This window comes from Balearica regulorum, chromosome 7, assembly GCF_011004875.1.
Source record: "Balearica regulorum gibbericeps isolate bBalReg1 chromosome 7, bBalReg1.pri, whole genome shotgun sequence".
NCBI lineage: Eukaryota > Metazoa > Chordata > Aves > Gruiformes > Gruidae > Balearica > Balearica regulorum.
In genome coordinates, this window is record NC_046190.1 from 32397278 (window position 1) to 32421944 (window position 24667).

General features: G+C 44.2%; 1 long non-coding RNA gene across 1 annotated transcript in view; it reads right to left on the bottom strand.

Annotated features, from left to right (window-relative positions):
• LOC142602506 (uncharacterized) overlaps positions 1-24667 on the bottom strand; it is a 79574-nt gene that overhangs the window by 21393 nt on the left and 33514 nt on the right. The window contains exon 2 of the long non-coding RNA XR_012836250.1: positions 10858-10943. This is a non-coding gene — a long non-coding RNA (uncharacterized LOC142602506). The remainder of the gene's footprint in view (positions 1-10857; positions 10944-24667) is intronic.

Below are 24667 nucleotides of genomic sequence, written 5' to 3' on the forward strand. Positions count from 1 at the left end.
CCTGGCTCAGCTGGGGCAACGCACCAGCTCTCCTCGTGCCTCCTGGGGTGGCTCTGCCCCAGGCAGGTAACGGGGACCAGGGGGGCAGACAAGGACTGCAGGGCAGGCCTGCACGAGCCCAGCCAAAATACGGCAGGGGCTCAGACAGGGAAGCTGTGTTCATCCTTCTCTGGGCTACTTGATCTAATACTTGATTTAATAGCGATGTATTCACTTTAACTTCCCAGCCCCAAGTCACATCTGTGCTGTACTCCAGGGTATTCAGGCAAGGAACCAGATTATAATAAATTAAAAACACAAGATGGGTAGAAAAACATTCTTCCTAACTATAGTTCACCTGCTCAAAAATACCTGTTTCAGTAACAGGCTCATTGAGAGAGCTTCTGGAGTTCCTTTCCAGTCTAAGTCCCTGGTTTCTAATGCACTTCCCAGGTCATTGAGGACCAGCCGTGGCATCAGGTGAGAGCTCTCGTGCTATACCACACATTCAGTCCTGTTTTCTGTCCTGTAGATGCTAGATGTCTTTTTTTTTTTTTGACCTGTCACACAAAGTTTGCTGAGCCACACACAGCAACAACCAAGTCTTTTCCCAAGTAATTTGTTAAACAGTTAATAACTCTTCAGTACTCTTGCGTGGTTTAAATTTATTCTTCTCATTGGCATTATATAGCATTTATCATTTCTGTATTTAATGTTCCATTGGAAAGCACTGAAGTATGAAAGCTCCTTGGAGTTCCCATCATCTCCATCTCGTTTAACCCCAAAAAGCACTGTTCCTTGCCTATTGTGTAATTTAACCTGGGTCTTAAAATCTTGAGGTACATCATAATTAACCCAGCTTTGTGCCAAAATTTAACTAAAAAGCTTTTCATCACTTTGTCTTTTAACCTGTGTGTAAACCAGGACATTGTTTTAATCCATAATAGCTTAGTACTTTAATAAGCTCTTAAGAGTGGTGTTGGTAACAGATTTTTTTTTTTTCGAGATCACAAGCAAAGTATGCCATTGTTCACTGTTTTGTTGGTGTACTTGAAGTTCAGCAAATTAGAGGAACACGATGATTTCCTTTGAAGCAGCCATTATCCAACCAAGTTATAGAAGTACTTTTAAAAAAAAACTATTTAACTACTACTGCTGCCAAAATGCACAACGGTTGAAGTAAGACTTACAGCTCTGCACCTTTGTATCGCTCTTGCTTTCTCACATTTTTAAAAATAGAAAGAATATACCTAAACTTCCAGTATTGCCAGTATGCTTTGATTGTCTAAGTTTATTCCTTCCTTTCCTTTTGGGAATATTGCAGTGGAGAGTCCACACCTCAGAACATAACAGAGACCACAGATGTGGCCAGCAAGAGCTGAAAAAGTTTCATTATCTACACATTCCCCTGGCATAGTGTGCTGAAGCGTTTTTCCACTAAATCTTAAAGTGAAAATCCCCTCCTGTTAAATAACAACACATCATTCCTACAAATTGGGCAGGCAGAAAGTTCTGCTTCCTTTTCCAGATGTGCTTCACTTGTTTTCACTCCTCTTAAGCTGCCAGCATTTCATTTCCAGGTGCGTTACCTGAGGCCCAGGGGATGGGAAGGTACCTGCCTCTCTGGAGAACTCCCCCAGATGGAGGCTGCATCTCTGGAGAACTCCCCCATCCTTCTCTAAGTATGGTTGAAGCCTGAAATAAAGAGCTGATGTGTTGAGTGGAGCAGTACCTCCTGGAGCTCCAAGTATAACTAAAAATACGACAGCATGGAGCCTGCAGCTACATATTTCATACTTCCCAGAGGCTTTTACACTAGTTAGGTGCACAACACTGGTGAACTAGACTCTGGTTACCCATCCTGCCAGCACTGCATAGCGACTTTAAGTTTATGGACTAGATTCTCATCTCACTGAGTTGATTTTTACAGTAACTTCGGGACAATCTAAGATATAGTACAAGATATGAAGAAGGTAGTGAGTTGCTTGTTAGGGTGGTGACATTCAGGTGCCCCACAGAAGATCCTGCTAAAAAATCCTGGCTGGTTCTAGCATGGATAACATTACTGGCAAACATTTGACACAGCCTAATTTAGGCTCACAGCTTATATTACTATTGCTTCATATGAAAACTAAGCAGACTTCAGCCAAGCTCATTTAAAGCAATTCACAAGTTATTAGCTACCATACACTAAATAGGGATGGTATTTCCAGTTTACAGCTCTAGAAGTTTGCCTATCTCTGTTGGCTCCTCATTCCTCAGAAACGCTCAGACGCTAAAGCATGAATGACTTACCTCTCCCACTCCTGGGAGAGGCGTACCGTTTCTGTTGAACAGATGCACTGAGATCAGATTTGCCCAAGGTCATTCAGAGGGACAGCGGAGAACTAAAATATTTTTCAAGTCTTAGTTCAGCCTCAACTAGGAAGCTTTTTAGCCTACACCAGAGGGGACAAACTGAAAGATTAAACCTTGAGAACTATTCCAATCAAAGACTAAGGCAAAGTATCATGTTTAGCACAGATGACCTCCTTTTTGGCCCTGTTGTGCCAGATTCATGAACTTTAAGACCAACTTCAACAGCGGAAGAGCCAACATTATATTCTTAGCCAAACTTGTGTACTGTTAATCTATTTTAGTCACACAAAATCCAGCCCAGAACTGAGGTCCCTTAAACTCTAATCTCTTCTACATGTTTCTGCAGATAAAAAGCAGGACCAATGTTTTCTAGCACTATGTATTATTTGAACCTAAGCAGGTGAGAAGCAGACAAGGGGAGCAGAGGGAGGAGTGGGAAGGAAATCAAGGAAACATATGAAAAAGAAATACCAATTGAAAAGAAAAGTATGAATGGCATAAGAATACTGTGCTTTTTTTCTCCTCATCTATTTCTCCCCCATCACTCAGCTGCCTTCCAAACACCAATTCTGTTACTCTCTGCTTCATTCCTGCCACTGGCAAGCCTAAGCATTCCTAAATTGAAAGTCAGGCTGTCAGAATTACTTGATTGACTTACAGATCACACAGCACTTGAAAACAGCACCCCTGCGGTGTGCCTCCAGGGTTCATTTCTTCACACAGAGCCTGTGCCCACAAGGAGCTTAGAGTAACAGCTGATACACTAAATACTAATAGAGAAGAGAGTTTCTTACTAGCTCTCCTTGGCCCTGACAGACCAGAGCAAGGCCAGCTATCTAAACCACCACATTCTAGAGTTTTGCATTTAAACTCAGATCTTAAAAGGACAAGCATGCTTACCTATGCTAAGCCCTTTACCCCGCTTTCTGATTTTTAAGTTATTAGGATTTGCTCAGATACACCCCCTTTTTTTTTTTTTTTTTTTTTTTTTTTTTTACACACAGAAGCTGTAAATAACACTCATGAGAATTAAAAAGAAAGCCAGAGTTAGCAATACTCTGGCTTTCTTTCAAAAGTAAGCTTACTTTAATTGATATTTAGCTCAGAGGCATGTTGCAAACACTTGGGGCATTGCAGCATTCCCACAATTCTTCAAAGACAGCAAGTCTGTTATTTGCAATCCACTTTCCATCCTCTGAGTCCTGTGACACAGATGGAAACAAGAAGGTTAACCTGGATGAGTGGATCAGCTGTTTGGTAGATGGCTCCAAAACCTGGTACGGGGATTTCACATAAGTAGCAAATCCCTAAAACATTCTGTTAGCATGGGAATCAAATAAATAACCCCTGCTGGGACTCTTAGGTCAACCAAGCCCACACGTGGAAATTCGGTCTACAGGGTAGATTTGTTACACATATATTTAATTATCTCATAGCCAGAAGGCTATAAAATTACCTGATTGATAGGCTACAGTTAAAACACACAGCAGCCCATGGGCTCCCAGAAACCAGCCATTTTAAGTGCCAGCAACACAAAGGAAAGAAAAACCACATGGAACAAAAGAGTTACTTAGTAGCCAGGAAACAAGCAGGTTATTAAAATTGTGAAGGAGACCTTTAATTACTTGCAGCAGTTGTGGGAAACATTACCAGTTACATCTCTATAATAGATTTGAATTTACAAGTCATCACTGGAAGGCTGTAATCAATCCTGAATTTGTTTTGCAAGCCAGTTCAAAGAAAAGTTTAAATATGGAAACAAATACTACGCCTTCTCCATGGAAAGGAGAGAATATTTATTTCTACTGCCTTCACATTTCTAGCAGATTATCTTTAAAAAAAAAAAGCTTTTAAAATACAGCTGCAATCATCAGGCTTGAGAGGTATTACAGAACATGGAACCACGCAAAGGGATTAACTCCTAATATCATCCAGCTGAACAGCATGAGCTCATCTGGGCTTAACCTTCTGAGTCCATTCCATTTGTAGGACCGAAGCAAAAACAATAAATCACAGCTAACAAGCAAGCAATTTTTATTTTAAGCATTAAGAAGGATGGACGACTTCCCTTGCTTCTTCATTAAGCAACCAAATTTTTCCTGGAGAGGGCATATTTGTTCGTTCATGGCTGCTATGGTCCCATTAGTGCCAGACAAATAATTCATAAGGGATCATCTGACACAGCACACCCCTTTGAGCTCACAGATTGACCATTGGTGCTGTATTTCTCTCCGATTCATTTGTTAAGACAGAACAAGGAGCACAGGGCTGGCAGTTGGCATGCGATTGCCAGTTGGCACACGGGTTTGGGGACATGGCCTTGCACAGGGCACAGATCCTTGCCTGGCCCAAATGAGAGAAGCTCACCAAATTGGTTGCAGCATGTGGTGGAGAATGAAACCTGCCTCCCATCTCTCACTTGTAATTTGGCTTTTCTATTCATAATTGTATTGCTGGAGCCAAAACTGCCCTGGAGACCTGCTCCAGGTAGGCCTGCTCAGAGCAGATAGATGGGAATAGCCCTTGGGCTGCAAGGAACCCCAAACAGGGAGGAAGAGGCCCTGCAGGAATCAGTCTGTGTGGAGAAGTTGCCAGTGAAGGGAGGGTGGAATAGCAGGTAAGAGGCAATTCCAGTGGCTCAGGGTATGAATTTCCTCAGTGAATCTCTAACTAGAAAGTGTAAGGAATTTAAAAAGGTCCAAACTGTTCCCTCTTTATCCTGCCTGCAACAAAACTGATAAAGTGAAAGAAAAAAATTTGGGACAGTGGGGCTTAGGAAAGCTTTGTGTTTGGTAGAGAAGCAGGGTGTTACCAGTGGAACATCTAAGACAGCTCTTTGCTGGTTTTCCTGTGACTGTTGACCATAACCTCTACCCATGATCCATGCTTGCAATGTCTCGGTCCTCATCATCCAACCAGAGTCAAGCGGGAGCTTCACAGAAGTGAGACTCAAGACCCCTGTGAAGCAGGACATGCCAATACCCACTGCTGTGCGCTGTTGGGCACCCCATCCCCTGAGGTAGCTGCACTGCCACCCTGGGAGGGCACAGAGGGAGACACTTTGAAATGCTTCGCTGTCCATCCTACAGGAAGCGATAACAGGACTGACCCAGCAGAATGGATTTCTCCATGCCCCCTCTCAAAATCCCCCCACCTCCGCATCCGAGCGCAGCCTTCCCGCTGCCCTCCAGTAATCCCTGCCCATACAACCTCGGCAATAACAGCAAGTCCAGGCTGCGGTTCCCTGTATCGGCCCCGTGCTGCTGTTCAACCGCCTGGCATTACCCTGGCTGCGCAGCTGCCTTGCTAAGGCCGGGGAGGCGGGCTGGCAGCAGGCACCCTTCTGGGCCCACTGGTACCTAAGAAGATTTTAGCAAATGAGCATAATGATGTCAGTGGGGAAAGGGAATTAGTGCTCTGAGCTAAGCGCAGACTTAGCACACAATTTCATTGCTTTTGGTAGTGGTGAGCCAGCTGGCTGCCAGGCTCTGAAGGAAGCAAGCTACAAGTCTTTCCCTTTAATCCCCTTCGCCCTTTCAAAGAGCTGCTTCGAGAAAACTTAGTGGTCACTGCAGTCAAACACTGACTGAAGGGAAGGCTATCAGAAGGGCAAGATATACCACAGGCTTCGTGGGAGCTTCTTTCAAACATTTATCCTTTAATTATAAACCACACTGAATAATTATGCAATTTGTACTGATTAAGCCAATTTGATTGTTTGGGATGGTTCAAGCAGCCCACATGATGTTAGTTCTCATGAGGGATGAATGCACAAACACTTTTGATATGAATATCCATCCCATGGCATTTGAACTACAAATATGCATGTGTGACTATGACAGTCATTGTTCAAACGTGTTTTCTAGAAAGAACAGCTATAATTTTATAGGAGAAATTCTGAAGCAGTCTGAACAAGCCTGAAATTAAAAAAGAAAAAAAAAGAAAAAAGAAATTAACTTAAGAGTCTAGTTATCAGAGATGTTATTGCACTCACAGATGATGTGTGGCAGTATTTTCCTCCCTTTCAAACAATGCTGAATAGCTCCATACAGAAACACTATCCCACTTCAAGACAATTTCAAAGGCAACAACCAAAAGGGGCATCTGCCTTCAGTTAAGAGCAATGACTCTGGCCCTTCACTCCCAATTACAAAGTACACACCCAAAATAAGAAGCATACAATCAGAGTAAGGCAATTTGGGAATAAGATTCCCCAAAAAAACCCCAGATAGAGAGATTTGTCAAGCACTTATCAAGTAATTCAAATTCACCTGCAGGAGCACTGCTTGCTCAGCTTGTGCACAGTTGCTGCAAAATTACTTTCAGCTGATGTCATTTGGCAAGTTGAATATCAAATTTAACTGTTATTTTGCTCTGACCAAGGCAGTGCATCTGCTATGTGGAACTCTTCCTTACTGTTAGTTTTCAGTGTTGATCCCACTGGAACTGGTGAGTGCCTGAGAGCAGAGGCTGGCTCCGGGCCTTTTGGGAAAACAGCCTGCCAAGGTCATTGCTCCTGTCTGCATCCCTTCTGCCTGTTATTTATGTCCCCTGCCGCCGCGACAAGGAAGGCTAACACACAAAGACCAAGCAGCAGACTGCAGATTAGTTCTCACTGTGCATGTGCGCCAAATTGTAGGTGACAGAGGAAACAAGCAGCGTTCACACACCTGCTAGGCTGGCTCACGAAGCACATGCAGGGATGCTGCTGAACAGACAGACTTTCAGGAATTAGCTGTAAAGGCAGATTCAAAGTGAGTGCCTCTAGCTACTTCCACACACTCGCAGGTGGACACCTTTTCCATGCCTGAGCTGGAAGGGAGCCCAGCACAGCTGTAGTCATGAAGGTAGAACTACATTTTTGTTTTCTTGCTTTACCTAAAGAATTGTTAAATGCCTGTATTTTTCCTCAGCTGTCAAACTGGGATCCAACAGTCTGCCAAATAACAGACAGCCAGCAATGAGAAACTGTGAATCCACAGAAGCACAATCCCTTTCCTCTTTACCGTAAGGAGGAGTCAGACCAAAAGTTGACCACAACTGCTGAGACACACAGGTCATGGCTCCTGGCCACAGAATACATTACAGAGCCTCACCTTTCCCTGCTCCACATTGACAGCTCTCCAAAGTCCTGTGCAGTGCTCCTGGACAGTGCCTGGTTGATTGCAAGTGCAGGGGATGCTGCAATGATAAACCTGGGTCCACTCTACAAGTCTTCCTGGAGGCATTACAGCAAGTCAGCACAAAATCCACCTTTCAGAGTACAGAAACCCAAACCACATATACCAGCCTTAGAATCCAGATGTGGCATGGGGGGGGTGGGTCACAACTCCAGGCAGCCTCCAGAGGGAAGGAGCACCCATAAGACACCTCTTCAAAGACAAGCACCTCTTCCACCAGCGCATGAGGCACTTAAACTAGTTAACAGATAAAGCAGTTAGCGTTTGAATGACAGAAACTATGTTGCTCCAACAGCTACATACATCCTCAGCTTGCAATGATTTGGGAGCAGGGGGAGTCATCTGAATATTTAATGCCATCCTCACATTTATACTTCATTAATAGAGAGGAATTTCTTTCCAGAGCTTTCATTTGTAAAAATGTAACTCTCTGCACTAAAGACTTCCCCAGATGGTCCTTTAGCACTTCTGCTAGTATCAGGAAGCAGCGAGAGCCAGCTGCTCCCCAAGAGACAGGGAAGGACGCAGGCACAGGGACAGGCCTGGCAGGACAGGTGCCTTACCAGCCAGGGCCCCGTCCCACCATACCTGAGCAAGGTGAGTTGGAGGTAGCAGCCTAAATCAGACACCTTCACAATGATGAGGAAGGTCCTCAATTAAGTCAGCCCACAGGTCTGGAACAGGATGATCCACAGCCAGGCACAAGCATGGCTGAGGTGGAGACCAACACTGCTGCAACACAGCTCTGACCAAAACCCCAGGCCCAGGGCTGAGCTTAAATAGAGCTCCTGAGCCCGTGGGTAGGGGCTGTGGGTGGCACCCCAGGTGAGGCTGGTCAGGGCCATTAAGGCCCATTAGTGGGACATGTAAGCACTAGTTTCTCTACAAAAGGTGGCAGTTTGGTATCCCACAGAAAAAGTGAACTATGCAGAGACTTGTGTGTCTTTCTATAATGTAGATGGTACTGGCTTGAGCTCATTGGAGCGCCTCAGAACAGCACTGATAGATAATAGCAACAGACACCAAGCTGTCTAACACACTGACTTGTCCTTATCTTTTGGTGCAGGGTGATTGTTCTCTAAAAACTAAGTGAATATTGATGAAAGTCATTGATTGGTGGCTCTACAGATAGATATCCTGTGTCCACCCACAGAGCAGCCACTGCAGATAAAGACATGACAAATACAATGTCAACTGATGCAGCAAGACAGTGACAATTCTTCCCGCACGCTGTCAGGAAGAAACTGCCCTGCAGAGTGGTTTCATCTCCACACAGAGGGTAAGCAGTGTGCTCAATTAGGTTTTAGTCGCTCAATGCAATGAGACTGCATAACCTTAGTATTTAAAAGGCACTTTCAAAACTATTTAAAGTGTTTATACAAGGTGATCCTTTCAGATCTCTCAGGGTAAGAAAGATTTCCATCCAGTTTGCATAACCTCCTTGTGCCCTTTCCTGTTCCTGGTGTGGTGGCAGGTTCTGCACAGGCTCTGTGCTGGTGAGGCATTTGTGTACTCTCCTGATCAAAAGTACCCAAACCTCATTATAATAAGAGGTATATTGGGGGAGAAAGGGAGAGACAGAGAGACCTCTCACCTGGAGAATAGGACTCACACCATTTCACAGAGGACAGTCAATCACATTAGCAGATCCCAAAGTTTCCTAGAGTTGAAAAGTTCCATATCCCCTTACCAGAAATCAGGAATGTGAGATGCCCTGTAATTTAACCCCTCACACAGTGGCATTTTGTCTCCTACTTGAATACTCTGGATGCTTTGAAAAGTGCTGTTAAGTCTTTGGAGTGATGCTAAACTACTGGCATTTTGCAGTTTCAAATATGTATTGATTTTTTAATGATACTGTAATTCACTTTGTAGATCAATGCTTCCACTTGTGCATTTATGCTTTTATTAACTTGCATTCTTTTGGAGAGATTATTTTGTCATAGTTCTTCATGGTATTATAAAAAAAACCAACAGCCATTATTGTCAGCTATTACTACTGAGGACAAGTACCCATCTGACTGTCTGCATCTCCATCTGTTACCAAAACTGCCCAGAGGCCCATCAACTTGTCCTGAGCTAAATGAATGCCTTTCAGCTGCTCACCAGGAGCTCTATGAACCCCAGGAAACACTCAACCACTCCTCTCCTGCTCACTTCAGAATCAGGGGGAAGAATGAAGTATTGGTAACTTAAGGCCTGAATTTAAGACTTACAGCACAACGTGCACCTCCTGCCCAAAATAGGGATCTATCTTGTGATCAGGTTGCTTATCTGAGATAAGAAAAAAGACCTAAGAGCTGAGGACCTGTTTGGAAACACACAGCAAATAAATCTGGGACTTCAGTAGAGGTCAGGAAATTGAGGAACCTTTTTTTTTTTTTGCATCATCTGACTTTTGAATGGCAGCAGTGTGGTGTAACAGTGAATCAATAAAGAGAATAAATGATGAAATCGTAAATGGACACTCAACATCAAACTGTGCCGTACAAATCTGTCCACCAGTCTGTCTCAGATAACGCTGCATCTCAGATAACATTGATAAATGCCCTGAGACAAACCATAGGTAGGAGTAGATTAACTGATTATCATTCATTTCAGAATGCATCCATCTACTTGTAAACGTCAGTCTGAAGGAAACAGTCTTGCCTCCCACTTAATCTGCTCTCATCTGAAAATCAGATCAGTAACTGAATTTTCCCAGTTGTGACTCCCCACAAAATGCACCACTCACAGTACTCGAGGTCCCAGCTGAATCCTCACCCCACCCTGCTCCATTTAGCAATGCAGAAAGGACAAGAGGGTCACAATCTGCAAACAGAAAACGGTTGACTTAAATGTAGGAGGAGCTGCAAACTCACATACTTGAATTCTCAACACTAATTCATAAGGGAGACAGGCAACCTGTGGTCTCACTTATGTCCGCTCTGTGAAACAAGTGGCGTCGCTAAGTGTGCAAGTTCTCATTCCTGTCTAGAGACGGGATTTTTTTCCCTCAGTGGAGAAAAGAGCGTGCTTACCAAAGGCTCCAAGGTTAGAGACACAAGTATGAGGAATTCCTCCCTGAACTCCATAGTACAGAATTATATGTTGCATACCACGTATTTTCTCAGGGATGCTTGGATGGAGCTGATATCCCTGTTTAAACTGGAAGTAATATTATTTCATTATACTAAATTTATTCTTGTTTCTAATTATGATAATGTATCTATCATCCCTAGCATGGCTCCTTTCCAGCATTACAAATACACCTGTTCTACAATCTACAAGAGTGCTGGATGGGTAGATCACATATTGCAAATTAAATTTCCATTAATAAAGGTTTCCTCTTTCCTCATACCTGTGACAGAGAGGCACAAGAGTCATGCTGTCTGATATTTTGCCTTTTGGTTAATGGCAGTTCTGCAAGGAGGGAATCTCTTCTTCCTAAAATACAAAGACACAGCGGGTGAGGCAAGAATCTAGGCTAAAATCTTTAGAATGACAGGCTACAAGGAGCAAGTACCACACTTGTCACCAAGTAGTACTGCTGGTGTCCAAAAAGCCTATATGTTCTTTTCTTCTATTTTAGTCTAAAGAGCTGCTTGAGCTCAGAGAGATTTCCCACATAGAAAGGGTTTCCCTCTGGCCACCTCTCTGTGTCTCACAGGTACTTCTCCCCATGCGGACGACCTCCATGGCTGGTGCAATACTGGCTTGAGGTAAGTCTCACGTCTGACATTGCCCCCCACCACCCACGTTCCCATCACTACACTGTATGTCCCATTCCTCCAAACAGAAAATGTTTGGAGAGCTGTGGTGGGAGCTGAAAGAAGGGACCAGCTGCAAGTAACCCCACTGGAAGGGTTCACACCGCAGGGAAGGGAATGGTCTGTCCATTGGCACGGGAGAACCAGAAGGGTTGTCACTGAAGAAACGAGAGTGTTGCAGAGTGATTTTGCTCCTAAAGTAAAAGTCATCATTCAAGCTGACATAGTGAATAGATCTGATCATAGTCTTTACTCACTGTTACAGTTCTTTAACTGCATGTTAAATACAAAGACAGTCTCCACAGTAAAATACAGAGGATTGTATGTATGGGCTCATCCTACAGAGCATCCAGAGCCACCGCAGCTTGGGCCTTCTCCCCAAAAACACTTCTTCTTGCTTCAGGCCAGAGTGTTACATCCAAGGCTTGCCAGTCAAGCCCTCATCATTGCCTGTCTGTCTTAAAGTTCCATTAGGGGCTGATGTAAAGTGTTAAAGCTGAGTCTGATTGTATCACCTCCTGCCACAAGTAGTAGGGAAACAGAGCCCTAACCTGTGCTGCAGAAACTGTATACATTACAATACGATTAAGAAGCTGATATACCATCTCTCACAGGTGCCTGCTGTCCATTACTGACAGACAGAAATAGAGGTAATGTCACCACACAGGAGTCATCAATCGGCTTTTTAAGATACATTTGATGGCAAAATTTTCAGGGGCAGCACAAGCTGTCAGATTGCAGCCTAACTTCTCTACATATGGTTCATAAATTGGTATTTTAATATAGGGAAAATATAAGCAGTTTCAGTCATGTTATGACTATCATAAGTTATGCTTTTATGTTGCTGAGAAACTATTGCTATTATTTCCAGATGGTTATTGAGTTGTTTTCATTTCTGGCACCTAGAACAGTTTGTGGTTTTGCCAGGGTTTGCAAACATTTCTCAAACTTTCTTTAATCTTCCTGGGTTTAGTAAGAAGGCAAGAGTATTTCCCACTGAACAGAAAGGGCAGACCAAAGACACACACCTCCCCAGAACAATAGTCTGAGTTTGTAGCGGAGACAAAATTAGAAATAGGGAGAAGACTAGAACGTTCTTCACGGAGAACTGTCATCTTCACACATGGCATTGCAGGGAACTGCAGCCAGGACTGACCAAGGCTGTGTGTTCCCATGTGCCAGGCACGGGGCCCGCCCAAAGCACACTCAACTCAGCGAAAAGTCTCCCCGTGGTGGGTACGAAATTAAACTAATTGGGGTGGGAACATGTAGAGAGAATACGAAAGTGTAGAGTAAGGGACAGGGCTCAAAGGAAATGTAGCCAACAAAGTACCAGATGTGATTTGTCTTCCCCTGTTTTGACCAGCTAATATTATGCCACCCCATTTTTTATATCCGGTTGACCATGGAAGGAAAAGCCTGGGAAGGACATCTAGGAAAAAGTAGGCTTTTTCTGTTTTTAACAAATAAAACACGACCAGCAACAAAAGCCAAAACAGACTTTAATTAGACAGAGGACCTCTATAAGAGGACCTTAAAAGCATGCATGGTTTGAAGCCTTTGCATCTACATATTTAAATGCTGATACCTATTGTTGCTTGTGTGGCACTTCCCTCACGAGTGCTTGGACTGCATCAGCTAAAAGATTTTTGAGAACAACTGAGCTCTGGACCCACAGCAGCACAGCCAGGGTTGGTGACTTTACGGACTACCTCCAGGAAGAAGAAGAGTTTTATCCTCTACTTTCAGAGAAGGCTCTTAGCATGTCTTGCAAACCACATTCGATGTTCAACCTACCCTACAAGGAAAGAGCAGCTTCCGACACTGTTTCCTACCAGCTTCCACTCTTTTTCCTCTCTGTGTAGCTGGAAGGAGTGTGGACACGTCTGCAAAGTGCAGACCATTAGCTAGTAGGGATGGTCAGGGAGGTAAGTCAAGACTACTGAGCCACTCTTTGCCACCAAAAACCTCTTCGCAGTATGGTTTACAGTGGGGCAGCTCAGAGGAGCAGGTTTTTCACCAAGGTATCATAGCAATCTCCTTCTCTAAGCATGAACATAATCTGCACCTGTGCTGCCTCTGCATAGCTTTTAGGCACCTCTGGCCAAGAACAAAGCCGTTCCCCAGGGTCAAGCTCAGCCTCTGCGAAAACGCTCAGCCTGCTCCTCAGGCTCCTCGTGATGCCATGAGCAGTTTGATGGTGATCACCCAGCACACCGGCCTGGCACCTCTCCACTGCACCACGGTACGCAGTGCAGGCTTGCGTCCCTCAGGCTTTCCAAATAATGAAGATAGCTGCAGTCTCAGATCCTCCTGCGGGAGCTGCCAACATGGAAAAGGGTTTTTTTGAGAAGTGGAAAATCTCAGGGAAATCTCTTATGTGGAAAGTTAATAGGTAGATACTCTTGAAGCAGCTTGAAGAAATGGTCGCACATATTTCATTTTAATAAGTGGAAAATATGTGGTCAGACCGCCAGATTTGTCAGCCTCTTTTGTGCCTTAAGCAGTTATATAGAGATGACAAAATTGTGGGGGGTTTCTATCTCAAAAATGAGGGGCCCATCTCTGGTTAAGCTGTTCTGTTTGTGGCATTAATCATTTTTTAATTGGCTTTTTAAACTGTGCAATTACAAGAACATTCTTAGCACCTTTCTAAGCCAGAATGGTTTCTCTGGGCCAACAGCTCAGCTTCGTAACTGCTCACCCCTGTGCATAACTTCACTGGCAGGAGAAGCCTTGTTAATAATTCATGAGTAGCGCTTGCGGATTGAGGCCCTCCAGCACTTTCACTGTTGTTGTGAAGAAAGGAAAAAAAAAAGGGGGGGGGGGGGGGGTTGCTCTGTAAAGGTGTGACATTTGTAATAAAAAAACCCAACAAAACTTTGAAAAGACTTTGTTGGCTTGTTCATAAGAGCACAATGCAGCTAACAATCATCTGCTCTAAAGGTCAGAGAGCTCATGTGTGGGCTTCTGAAACCCAGGAATAAAGCCAACTTGGCCCAAACAATGTCTCATTTGTCTTGACAATTCAGACCACTGACTTTCCTTAGCTGCCTGTTAGATTTCACATCTTCATATGAGCGCAGTGTGCATTCCCTGCTTTAGCTTCCTTCTATGGTTGGATCAGATTGGCATGTTGGAGTGTGAAGGTGACTTGCGTTTCCTTGCGGTCTTGTAGTTGAGATATGATGGTGGAGAAACATTATTCCTTTGAATTTATTTCTCTGACAACCTGCTTTGTATTTTTGAGTAGTTCCCTTCGAGGAAAATATACTTTCTTTCCCCACCTTTCTCCCCTAACTCTCTTTTAGCATCTTTCTCTGAGCCAAGATGCTTTATCAGATTTTTTTTCCCTCCATCAGATAAATAAGTCAGGTGTATACTGCAGTGAAAAAAACACTTTTAATCAATTAAGAGAAGTCCCCTGCTGACAGCAGTGCAATCATTCAGCTAGTATGATAAAGGTGCTCATCAGAGGCGATTATGAAGAGATTATTTCCTTTAGGAATTGGCTCTAGCTTCCCTGACAATAGTGCTTAGAGCAGTTTTGCTTAGAAAGGTATTCTCCCAGAGTAGACATTTGTCAATGTTTGGTTTGCCAGCAGTTTCTTCTTCGTTAAAAGTTCCACTTCTCTGATTCTTCCCCTATTCCCCTGTGAAAGGGAATTTATTAGCATAAATCAGAAACACAAATCTGGGATACCATATGTCAGATAAACTCACCCCAGGAGCCAGGTGAGGGGGGACACATTTTTATTCTTTAGCCTATGTAGTGCCAGGTTGTGGAAACTAATAAAACAGATCACATGTTCACGCATGTTGCTCCAGCCAAGAAAATCTGATAAAGTTGCATTGTAAAAATGGAAATAGAAGAGCAACTCCCCCCACTTGTCAGCACCCAGCCTTTAGAGGCAATGACCTGGAGCTAAAATGGCGTGGCTGTTCCTGCTCCCTCCTCTGCCTGACCTCCTGGCTCTCTATTCACCAACTCATTCCCTTTGCTCCTCAGATGGCAGCTCCTCTCTCTTCCCCACTGCTCCTCTCTATGTAGCAGGGAGTAGATACTGCTCTCGTGCTGCCCCTGCCATCTGGAGTAGCATCCCTACTGCTCTGCGCCTAATTGAATTTGAAGAGAAGCAGGGAGTCAGTCTCAGGAAGAGACATTTCCTGACCCTGCCTTATGACTCCTCCAAACGCAGAGTCTGCTGGGAGAATTAAACATCTCCTGAAGCTCTGGTCCTTCTTTGCTTCCACAAGTTTGACAGTTGCCTGCTACTTACCCTGTGGCCCTCCATGTCTTGAAATGATGCACCTCTCTCACAGCCGACTTGCACTGTAGCTTCCTTCTAGGGTGGCCCCTTCTATGACAAGAACATCCCACCCTTGGCCCAGTCCCAATCCCAGGTCTTCAGAGCAACGAAATGTGTTTTTTCCAATGTGGAAGGGTCAGATGTCCCCCAGCTCCCCTCTGAGTTGTCTGTAAAACAACAGCCAGAAAAATGAGTTCTCAGCAACCTGGGGGGACAGACAGCACCCAAACCTGAACAGCCCTCCACATGAAGGGTTCTGGGCAGGGACTATCAAAACCTAATGTTTTTGTTTCCTATTGCACAGGCTAGGCTGTGCTGATGGATAACCTGCTTTATGGCTAGTGAAATCCAGCAACAAGCAATTTCTAATCATTGCTTAAGGAAACTATGAAAAAACGTAAATTGACATGCAATCCAGATGAATTTACAGATGCCAAGGCTGTTAGGTAACTTATTCTTAGTATCAGTCCTAATATTAGACAGACGCAAATTAGAATCAAGTCTGACCCAAGCCAAGAACAATTCATGCAGGGATAGAACAAGGCATTAAATTAAGTACGCAGAAGCTCACAGAAAGAGAAGGAAAGCTTAAGGATTTCTGATGACCAGCTCTTTGACAACCTGTTCTTCAGACCTTTGAGGAAAATTCAGCCTGAAATGGTTTGGCATTACATCACCAGAACCCCCAAAAGAAAATTGGACATGGGAGCAAGAAGCCAAGGGGCTACCAGTGAGCGGGTCTGGCAGCACGAGCCATCGCTTTATGGGACAGGCTTCTCTGACCACTCTGTGCTGGAGCAGTCCTACTCTGAGCAGCTGCCTGGAAAGCCATGCACTGATAGGGAGCCCTAACGAGGTGGTGAAATTTCATTTCACACTGAAATCTAAAGACAAGACTCAGTAAGAAATGGCCACTGGCCAAGTGGTAAAATAAATGAGGCCAGTGTCAGGAATAAATCTGAAAAGCTGGACCACACCAGAGCTAATCTAATGTCAGAATCAGTATTTTAACACAGACCAAATCAAACATGTAAGTAGCCGTGTCAGCGAGGGGAGAATACTGAATTCGTCCCATGTGAGCTTGTGACTGCCCTTTCTTTGCACACATTTGCCTCCGATTCAGTGCAAACCCAGTCCCAGTAAGCATCATGCAAAGGGTGGAATTTCCGCAAATCCTCTGCAATCCTGCCTATGCAGTGCCATCACCACTCCTCTTGCCATAGGGCTCTCCAGAGGCCCGTCCATGAGTCCAGGAACTTGCCCATGGAGACTAGGGGTCGCCTGAATACAGCACAGGCACAGAAAGGGCATTTTTTTCCTGCCCCAGATATCCTCCAGAATGAATTTGCAGTTGGAGCTGTCTTAGGTTTTCTCTAGTTCCCCCTTGTGCTGCAGAAGCCTTGTGGGTGATTTGGTGGAGTCTTTCCTTGGGGACAGAGATGAAGCCACATGGTTCTGGAGTCAGGACAGAGTCACAGTTTCTACCCAGACCATGTCACGACCCCAACGGATAACCTGCGATCTGCAGAATGCGGGGGGGCCAAACATCTGCCACAGGAAAGAGGGAGCACAAGGAAAATGAGCTGAGAGTATCGCAAAGGAAACCCCTCTCCCACCCAAGGGCTGAGCAGTGCTCAGTCACTGCTGTTAGAAACTGCCTGGAAGCACAGATGTTAATGTTATGCCCGATCCTGTGTAGAAGCAGAGAGATTCATTCCATTTCATTATTAAATGATACCAAGCACCATAAAGTGTCAGCTTTCAAGTTCATAATTTATAAATTAAGTGTAAATAGCCCATATTCTGAGCTCCTCTCCAGCCGCTCATTTATCCTTCCCCCGTGAAAAATTAATGAGTCTATAAAAAAGCTTGTAAATTTAGACCAGTCATGTTTTTTTAAAAAAATCAACAGCATGATTTTCCTAGAGACTTTGAAGCATTAGCTGGCTCCAGCCACTGCTGTTAACCACTGGCCTTAGGTGTGCTACTATGCTGCAGCAAAGGTGTTCCACCTCCTGCTAAGATTCCTGCTGCAGATCCGTGCCAGTAAGATAACGAACTCTGTGGTTATTAGGCTGTTCTAGTACAGCAATCCCTGTTTTCAGCAGCCTGGAAGACTGCTTCCTTCAGGGGGTGCTTCAGGACTTAACATCTTATCCAAGACATCAGGAGAAGAATTAGCAAGACAATTTTTATAATCAAATTTTGTAAGTGGAAAATTCACCCCAGGCAAAACTTTTGGTCTGTGGGAAGGCAAACGAGCAGAACCAGATTGGCTAGCTCTGTATTTCCACTAAGCAGATTCCCTAAGAGACTCTCTCACTATTTTGTGACCCTTTGGGCTTGCCTCTGGACAAAAAGCTGTGTTGGTCATTTTGCGAGGCCCTCCGCAACTTTGCAAGGACCTATATTCCTGCCCATTGGTGCGTGCATTTACCAAACCCATCTAAAGATCAGACAGGAGAAGATGACAATTGGAGGGCAGTAGGAGACAGGTAGGCTGAGGAACAGACTGGGACGGCACAGTGCTCTGGGTGTTGGAGTCATAAAGGACCACAACACAGGAGTGCAGAAAATGGGCAACAGACTTGTCTGGAAGCACGCATGTGAGTGTGAAGGCAGCTTTCCACGCAATTGAAGACACAGAGTCATAGAACGGTTTGGGTTGGAAGGGACCTTAAAGACCATCTCATTCCAACCCCCCTGCCATGGGCAGGGACACCCTCCACTAGACCACGTTGCCCAAAGCCCCATCCAACCTGGCCTTAAACACTTCCAGGGATGGGGCATCCACACCTGCTCTGGACAACCTGTTCCAGTGCCTCACCACTCTCACAGTGAAGAATTTCTTCCTAATATCTAATCTAAAGATACCCTCCTTCAGCTTAAATCCATTACCCCTTGTCCTGTCACTCCATGCCCTTGTAAACAGTCCCTCTCCAGCTTTCCTGTAGGCCCCATCAGGTACTGGAAGGCTGCTGTAAGCTGTCCCTGGAGCCTTCTCTTCTCCAGGCTGAACAACTCCAACTCTGTCAGCTTGTCTTCATAGGACAGGTACTCCAGCCCTCTGATCATCTTCATGGCCTCAAAGAGGGGCCTCAAGAGCGTGGAGTAGAGGAGCAGAATCACCTCCCTCGACCTGCTGGTCACGCCTCTTTTGATGCAGCCCAGGACACGGTTGGCTTTCTGGGTTGTAAGTGCACATGGCCAGCTCATGTTGAGCTTCTCATCAAGCAACAGTATGAAGTCCTTTTCCTCAGGGCTGCTCTCAATCCATTCTCTGCCCAGCCTGTAGTTGTGCTTGGGATTGCGCCAACCCATGTGCAGGACCTCGCACTTGGCCTTGTTGAACTTCATGAGGTTCACATGGGCCCACCTCTCCAGCCTGTCAAGGTCCCTGTGGATGGTATCCCTTCCCTCCAGTGTGTTGACTGCACCACACAGCTTGGTGTCATCAGCAAACTTGCTAAGGGCGCACTCGATCCCACTGTCCACATTGCTGACAAAGATGTTAAACAGCGCCGGTCCCAATACCAACCCCTGAGGAACACCGCTCATCACTGCATACCTCCATTCTCTTCTACCATCTCTGGGGACTTTGCTCAACACCCAAATAAATGCTCACGAAGCTTATTCAAATCCAAAGATGTTCCTACACAAGAACTGTTTCAAAATGCATTGCTGCTTGCTGGTCTGTGCTTGGACACAGTTGCTGGAAGAGGAGACAGGATTTAATGGCTGCTAGGGCATCACAGCAGAGGATGTTCTGTATCCCATGGGAGGGTCATATCAAGAGATGCAGGGTGAGCTCCATGATTTTCTCTTGAGTTTTATACTTATGCTTAACATTTGGAAGGATTTGCTCAATAAATAATTTTGGCTACAAAAAAATTGTTTCACACAAACTCTTATTCTTAAGCTATCTCATGAAATATCCAGCTCTTTTCAATTGAACAGAAAAAAACACATTAGAGTAAACAAGGCAGAATAAACAAAGCACAGAGATTACTTTTCCCCTTCTCTATACATATGTATGAGTATGTTTTATATTTCTTCATCTATACAGTCTAACTCTCACTATCATGAACAGCAAGTCGCTGTGATGATTTAGGACAAAAGCAGCAGATTTTATTAGATGTAATGTTAACTTATTCATTAAATTCCTACAATCAAATATTAAAATGGATACTATCCCTCTGGGGACAAGATGGAGAGAGGAACATAATAACTTTATCTCTGTTGCATGTAAAATATTTGTAATTGAGCAGAAAGCCTGATCCCAAATGCTTAAAAATATAAGGCCAGGGCAGCAAATGTGATTGGATTTCTTATAATCTAATCATTTTGCTCCATATGTGGCCCCCAATCTGTTTAGGATTGTTAAAATTCCTGGGTATTGTAGTGCCTTCCCCAGAGAAGGCTGGGAAGAGCTACAGACCGCCTGGACCAGATGGGACGCCAGTGACTCCAGCCAGCAAAGGCAGAAAAGAGGACAGTGGTTAACTCCTCCTCTGCCGGCCACCACGGCGGAGGTCCAAACAGGAAAATTGATGCAGACTGCTTTCCAATACTGTAAAAGGCAGTTTATAGTTTAAAGCTCCTGGGAGCAAACTGCTGCAGCCCACAGGGACAAAGCAAGCTAGGACCAATAGCCACATCCTTCTGAGAAATCCTTCAGTGCTGTAGGTGGAAGTTTCGGTTGCCTTGCAAATTCCCCTGCGTATGTGAAGGAAGGAGGGCTCCTAGAAGCCCAAGAGGGAAGTGAAATGCTGTAAATGACACCAGCACCTACAAGAATAAAGGCGTCTTGGTCACATTGAAGGTGTTTTTAAAAAGCTTACAGAGTAGCGCAGGATCAGAGGGCTTCCCTCCAGAGGAATGAAATTCGGCAGGCCCACGCTTTATTTGAGAGCAAGTCCGGCTGCTCAGCATTCCCTGCCCCTCTCTAACTTGTCACTGAAAGGAGTTAAACCGGCACTTGGGAACCTCTGCCATAGGAAATACTCGGATGCTCCTTGTCCACCAGGGTGGATTAGTTCTATTTATACAAGTTTAATCCTTTGGCATATAAAACAAGCGACACTGTAGCTAAAAACAAAATATAGGATTACCCTATTAAAAAAGCACACTGATTACGGACAATGCCACTTCTTTCCTTCCTGTGACTTTCTTAACCGGGATAACCAGCAGCTTTCAGCTAAGCTGAAAACCTCGCCTGATTATACCATACCTGCCCAAACTGTTATGCTGCTTTGATGGCTTGAAAGGAATTTTGTAGGTGTTTTCTAAGGCATTATTTGACAGGACTTAACCTAAAATCCTGAAAGCCTAGAGGTATGGTAAAAGGAAATGGAAATGAAAATAGCAGCTCAGGACCTTCAATATGTTTTCCTCTTTAATTCATAAAGAAGCTGTTAGTGCGATACTGACTCCTGGCTTGGGACTTAAAGGTTTTTCTGTTGCACTGAACGTATGCTTGTGGAGGAACAAATTCTGTCATAAAAATAAGGAATTTTCCCATTAAGTTGGATCTAGCAACCTCAGAAGCAATCCCTCACATCCCACAAGATCAGAGCTCTGCACAGGAAACCTTCCCTACATCACATCTATTATTTCTCAACAGACTCCTCTGAGTAATTACAATAATTCTTAAAAATATGGAATAGAAAAATAGTGAGGGGTAATCATGTGTCCATAATATTTAAATTGTTGCTTACTAAAAGACTCTTCAAGGCTATCTTTAGTTTCAACACCATCAGAAAAAAAAAAGAATCATTTTCAAGTGTAAAGGTGCCAGCATCTTATCCTGGAGAGGGTCTAGCCAAGTAAAAAACTCACATGTAATTTTAGTAGATATAGCAATTATCACTGTATAATTCCCTAGAGAACTTCTCAACATAGACGTGCCATAATGGGGGCTATGGATCTAAAATGTAGAAGGCCACTGGCTTTTTATCCTACAAAACTAGTATGTACTGCCAAGACAGCCCACCAGCTTCCAGAATACCCTATTCCTATAGTCTCACCCAAGTACACGCTGCAGGAAATTTCCAAGTCTGCTTTTGACTTATAAGCAATTCCCTGTCTCTCCTGCTTATTAATGCCTCTGAATAGAAACAGACTAGGGCTTTTCTTATCAGACAGTCCTTTGAGTATTCGTGCATTGCCAGGATTTGACAAAATCTGGAAGAAATAGAAGCAGCTGCCCCACTACAGTACCCTCGATAGGTTTTAAGTGCCAGACTTTTGCTTAGGCTCATCTTTCACAGCTTCAAAGGAAAGTGTGATTCTTTCTGGAGCCCAGCTGTGTGTCTAAGGAGATATTTTTTGAGCAATAATACTAACCAGAAGTATATTAACTTCTCAAGGACATACTAGCTCCGGTAGCTGTCAAGCAATGATTCCCACAATCCCTCCACTTGGGAGGGGATTGTCACAGAAATTTGCACCCCCCTTTCCATAGCCATAAGGACAAGTCAGAAGTTAGATTCTTTTGCCAAGAGGAATAGATTGTAACTTGCAGTCACAGAAAATGCAAAATGTATTTGGAGGCTATAATTCCCCCCACAGATCTAATATGGAAGACATTAGAAAACATCAGCCATCCATAGCTACTTCCACTCAGGGCTATGAACATAATTTATAAACACTAATTAGTTAAGAAGGTATTTTGCAGGCAGCTAGGAGCCACAGACTAACAATTTCAACTCAGTTATTCATAGGATATACGTGCACGTGTGTAAAAGACAGAAAAGGAGAATATTACTTGTCTTATAACTGAAAGATTAGATTTCTATTTCCCCATGCATATTTAATCTGCTTACAGAGTTTCCTGAAACAGGACTCCCTGGGCAGGGCTGGGGGCGCAGGGAGGCTGCCTGCGTTTGGGTAGTGGCCTGGGTTACAGCCAGGGCCTGATCCAGCCAGGCGGCGGATGGGAAGACCGTGCAGTCCTGTTACCACTCTCCTGTGCATCGTACGAATGGGGGGACTAGAGCTCTCTCGGCCCTTCGCACGGATACCGTGTCCTGATGAAGGTGACCTAACCAGCTCAGAGGTAGGTTGCCAGGGCAGGGGAATTGCCTCATCAGAAATATATGTGGTCAATTTTTTTTTTTTTTTTGCATTCCCCCTGCCAATGACAAAGCAGTGCTGCATGGTTATCAGAGGGGTGCTGCATGGGGGGGCGGGCTGTGGCACACTGCACAGCTCCCCGAGCACTCTTTTGAGAGGGATGCTGTGAAAGAACAACCAAATGCAGCGGGCAGGGAGTGCTGTGGGACAGCATGCTGCTGTCAGTAGTGCTGTCAGGACTGCAGGACGCTCCTCTGGCTTGCAGGATCCCTCACCTGAATAGGGAAACTGGGACTGCAGTTTCAGGAAATACATATCTGAAGTGTCTTTGAGAGCTTCAAGTGAGATCCCTGACGGTCTGACTCCATGCTCCAATGCCAAGAGAGCTCCTTTGTTTTTAGCATTACTGATCTTTTAGCAGAGCTACTATATAACAGAGTATAAATCCAGTCTCTGCTGTCAAAGTTGGTCATCGCTTGCATTTGTGAAAGGTGTTGATGGCCAGCAGGGTTGGGACAAAAGAAGGATCTCTTGAACAGCCCTCCTGAAGTCACTGACTCTGTTCTGAGGTGCAGCAGAGCCTGCTCATTACAGACTACATTTTTCTAGTGAGAAGTCTGTTGTATCAATTTTATACCAAGTCAAGGGTTTGATTTATCCCTGTCGTAACTCTACCGAGTTCAGTCAAGCTGTACGAGTCATGAATTTAGCTCTTAACTTTCTCCATAGAGAATACTATTTTTCCCTTTGACACTGCTTCAGCGAACCTCTAAATCTACAAACACACATCCTGCTCCAGCAAAGCATGTAAGCACACACATGTGGGAAGTACATGAAAAATCGTTGTGAGAGGAAATGGACTACTTCCATACTTAAACCATCTTTTCAACCTCTTTCACCTGAAATCCTTGCTCATATTATTCAGCAGGAGACAGAGTACTCCTTCAAGCGTTTGGCTTTACACAGCTGAAGTGACAGCCAATGGAAAGACTCCCATTGCCTTCCCTGGAAGCTGAATTGTGCCCTGGGTAATGGCTTAAGTCTCAATGGCAGTGGGGAGGTTCAGGGAGGATGAGACAGTGAGTCCATCCCTTCTGTAACATGTCTGCTGTGTCCACATTGACTAGGGATTTCACCAGACATGACTGATGTCTGCTCCTGAGCCCTGCCTGAAGATCTTTCCACTTAAAAACATTGGTTACTTCCTTACAATTCTCCCTGCTTACTTCTGTCCATAAATCCCTCCAAATCTCAGCAAAAACACTCTGTACTCCCTACACTAACATTATGGCAAATATCTCTTCTCTCGTGGCCTGTTTTCAGTGCACATTTTTTGGTGCACCTCATTTGACCTATATTTCCCTCTTCCAGGCCTGCTCTGGGAACTTACTGGACTTGCAGCATCTTTTTCTCATGCTTCTCTTTCATTAGGGGAACAGTTTGCTCCTGGCTAGGTGCTTATATTTTCATCAGTTGCCCTGTCTGTTTCCTAGATATTATCTGTTCTGGATTTTACACCAGAATGACAATTTGCCTGAAAGATCCTATTTGCTATTTATTCTACTTTCGCTAATTGTCTAGCATGGTCATCTTGTGATGTCCTTTCCTAGCTTGACAGTGCCAATACTCAGATCATACAGTGCCTGTACCAAGGCTCCCACACACTGTTCCTTTTTTAAAAGCCCAGTTGCTCAGCAAAATTTTTCTGCAAATAAATTTTTAGCAAACCTTGGATGAACTTCATCATAGTTATTTTTGCCATCTTCTGCAGTGAGAATAAACACACTGCAAATATTTATTTCCATTACATCAATCAATAAGCAAATTTACATTTTCATAAGGATCTGCTATGCAGAATCTGTTGAAACCTCTTTCTACTTGTCCCTCACCTACCTCTCTTAGAAAACTTTTAGTCTTAGGAAGGCTTAAATAATACATCTTCAAATCCAGGGGAACAATGGTAAAGGGTTACTGCAAGTCACCCTCTTCAAACACAGAACAAGATATTTTATTCTAC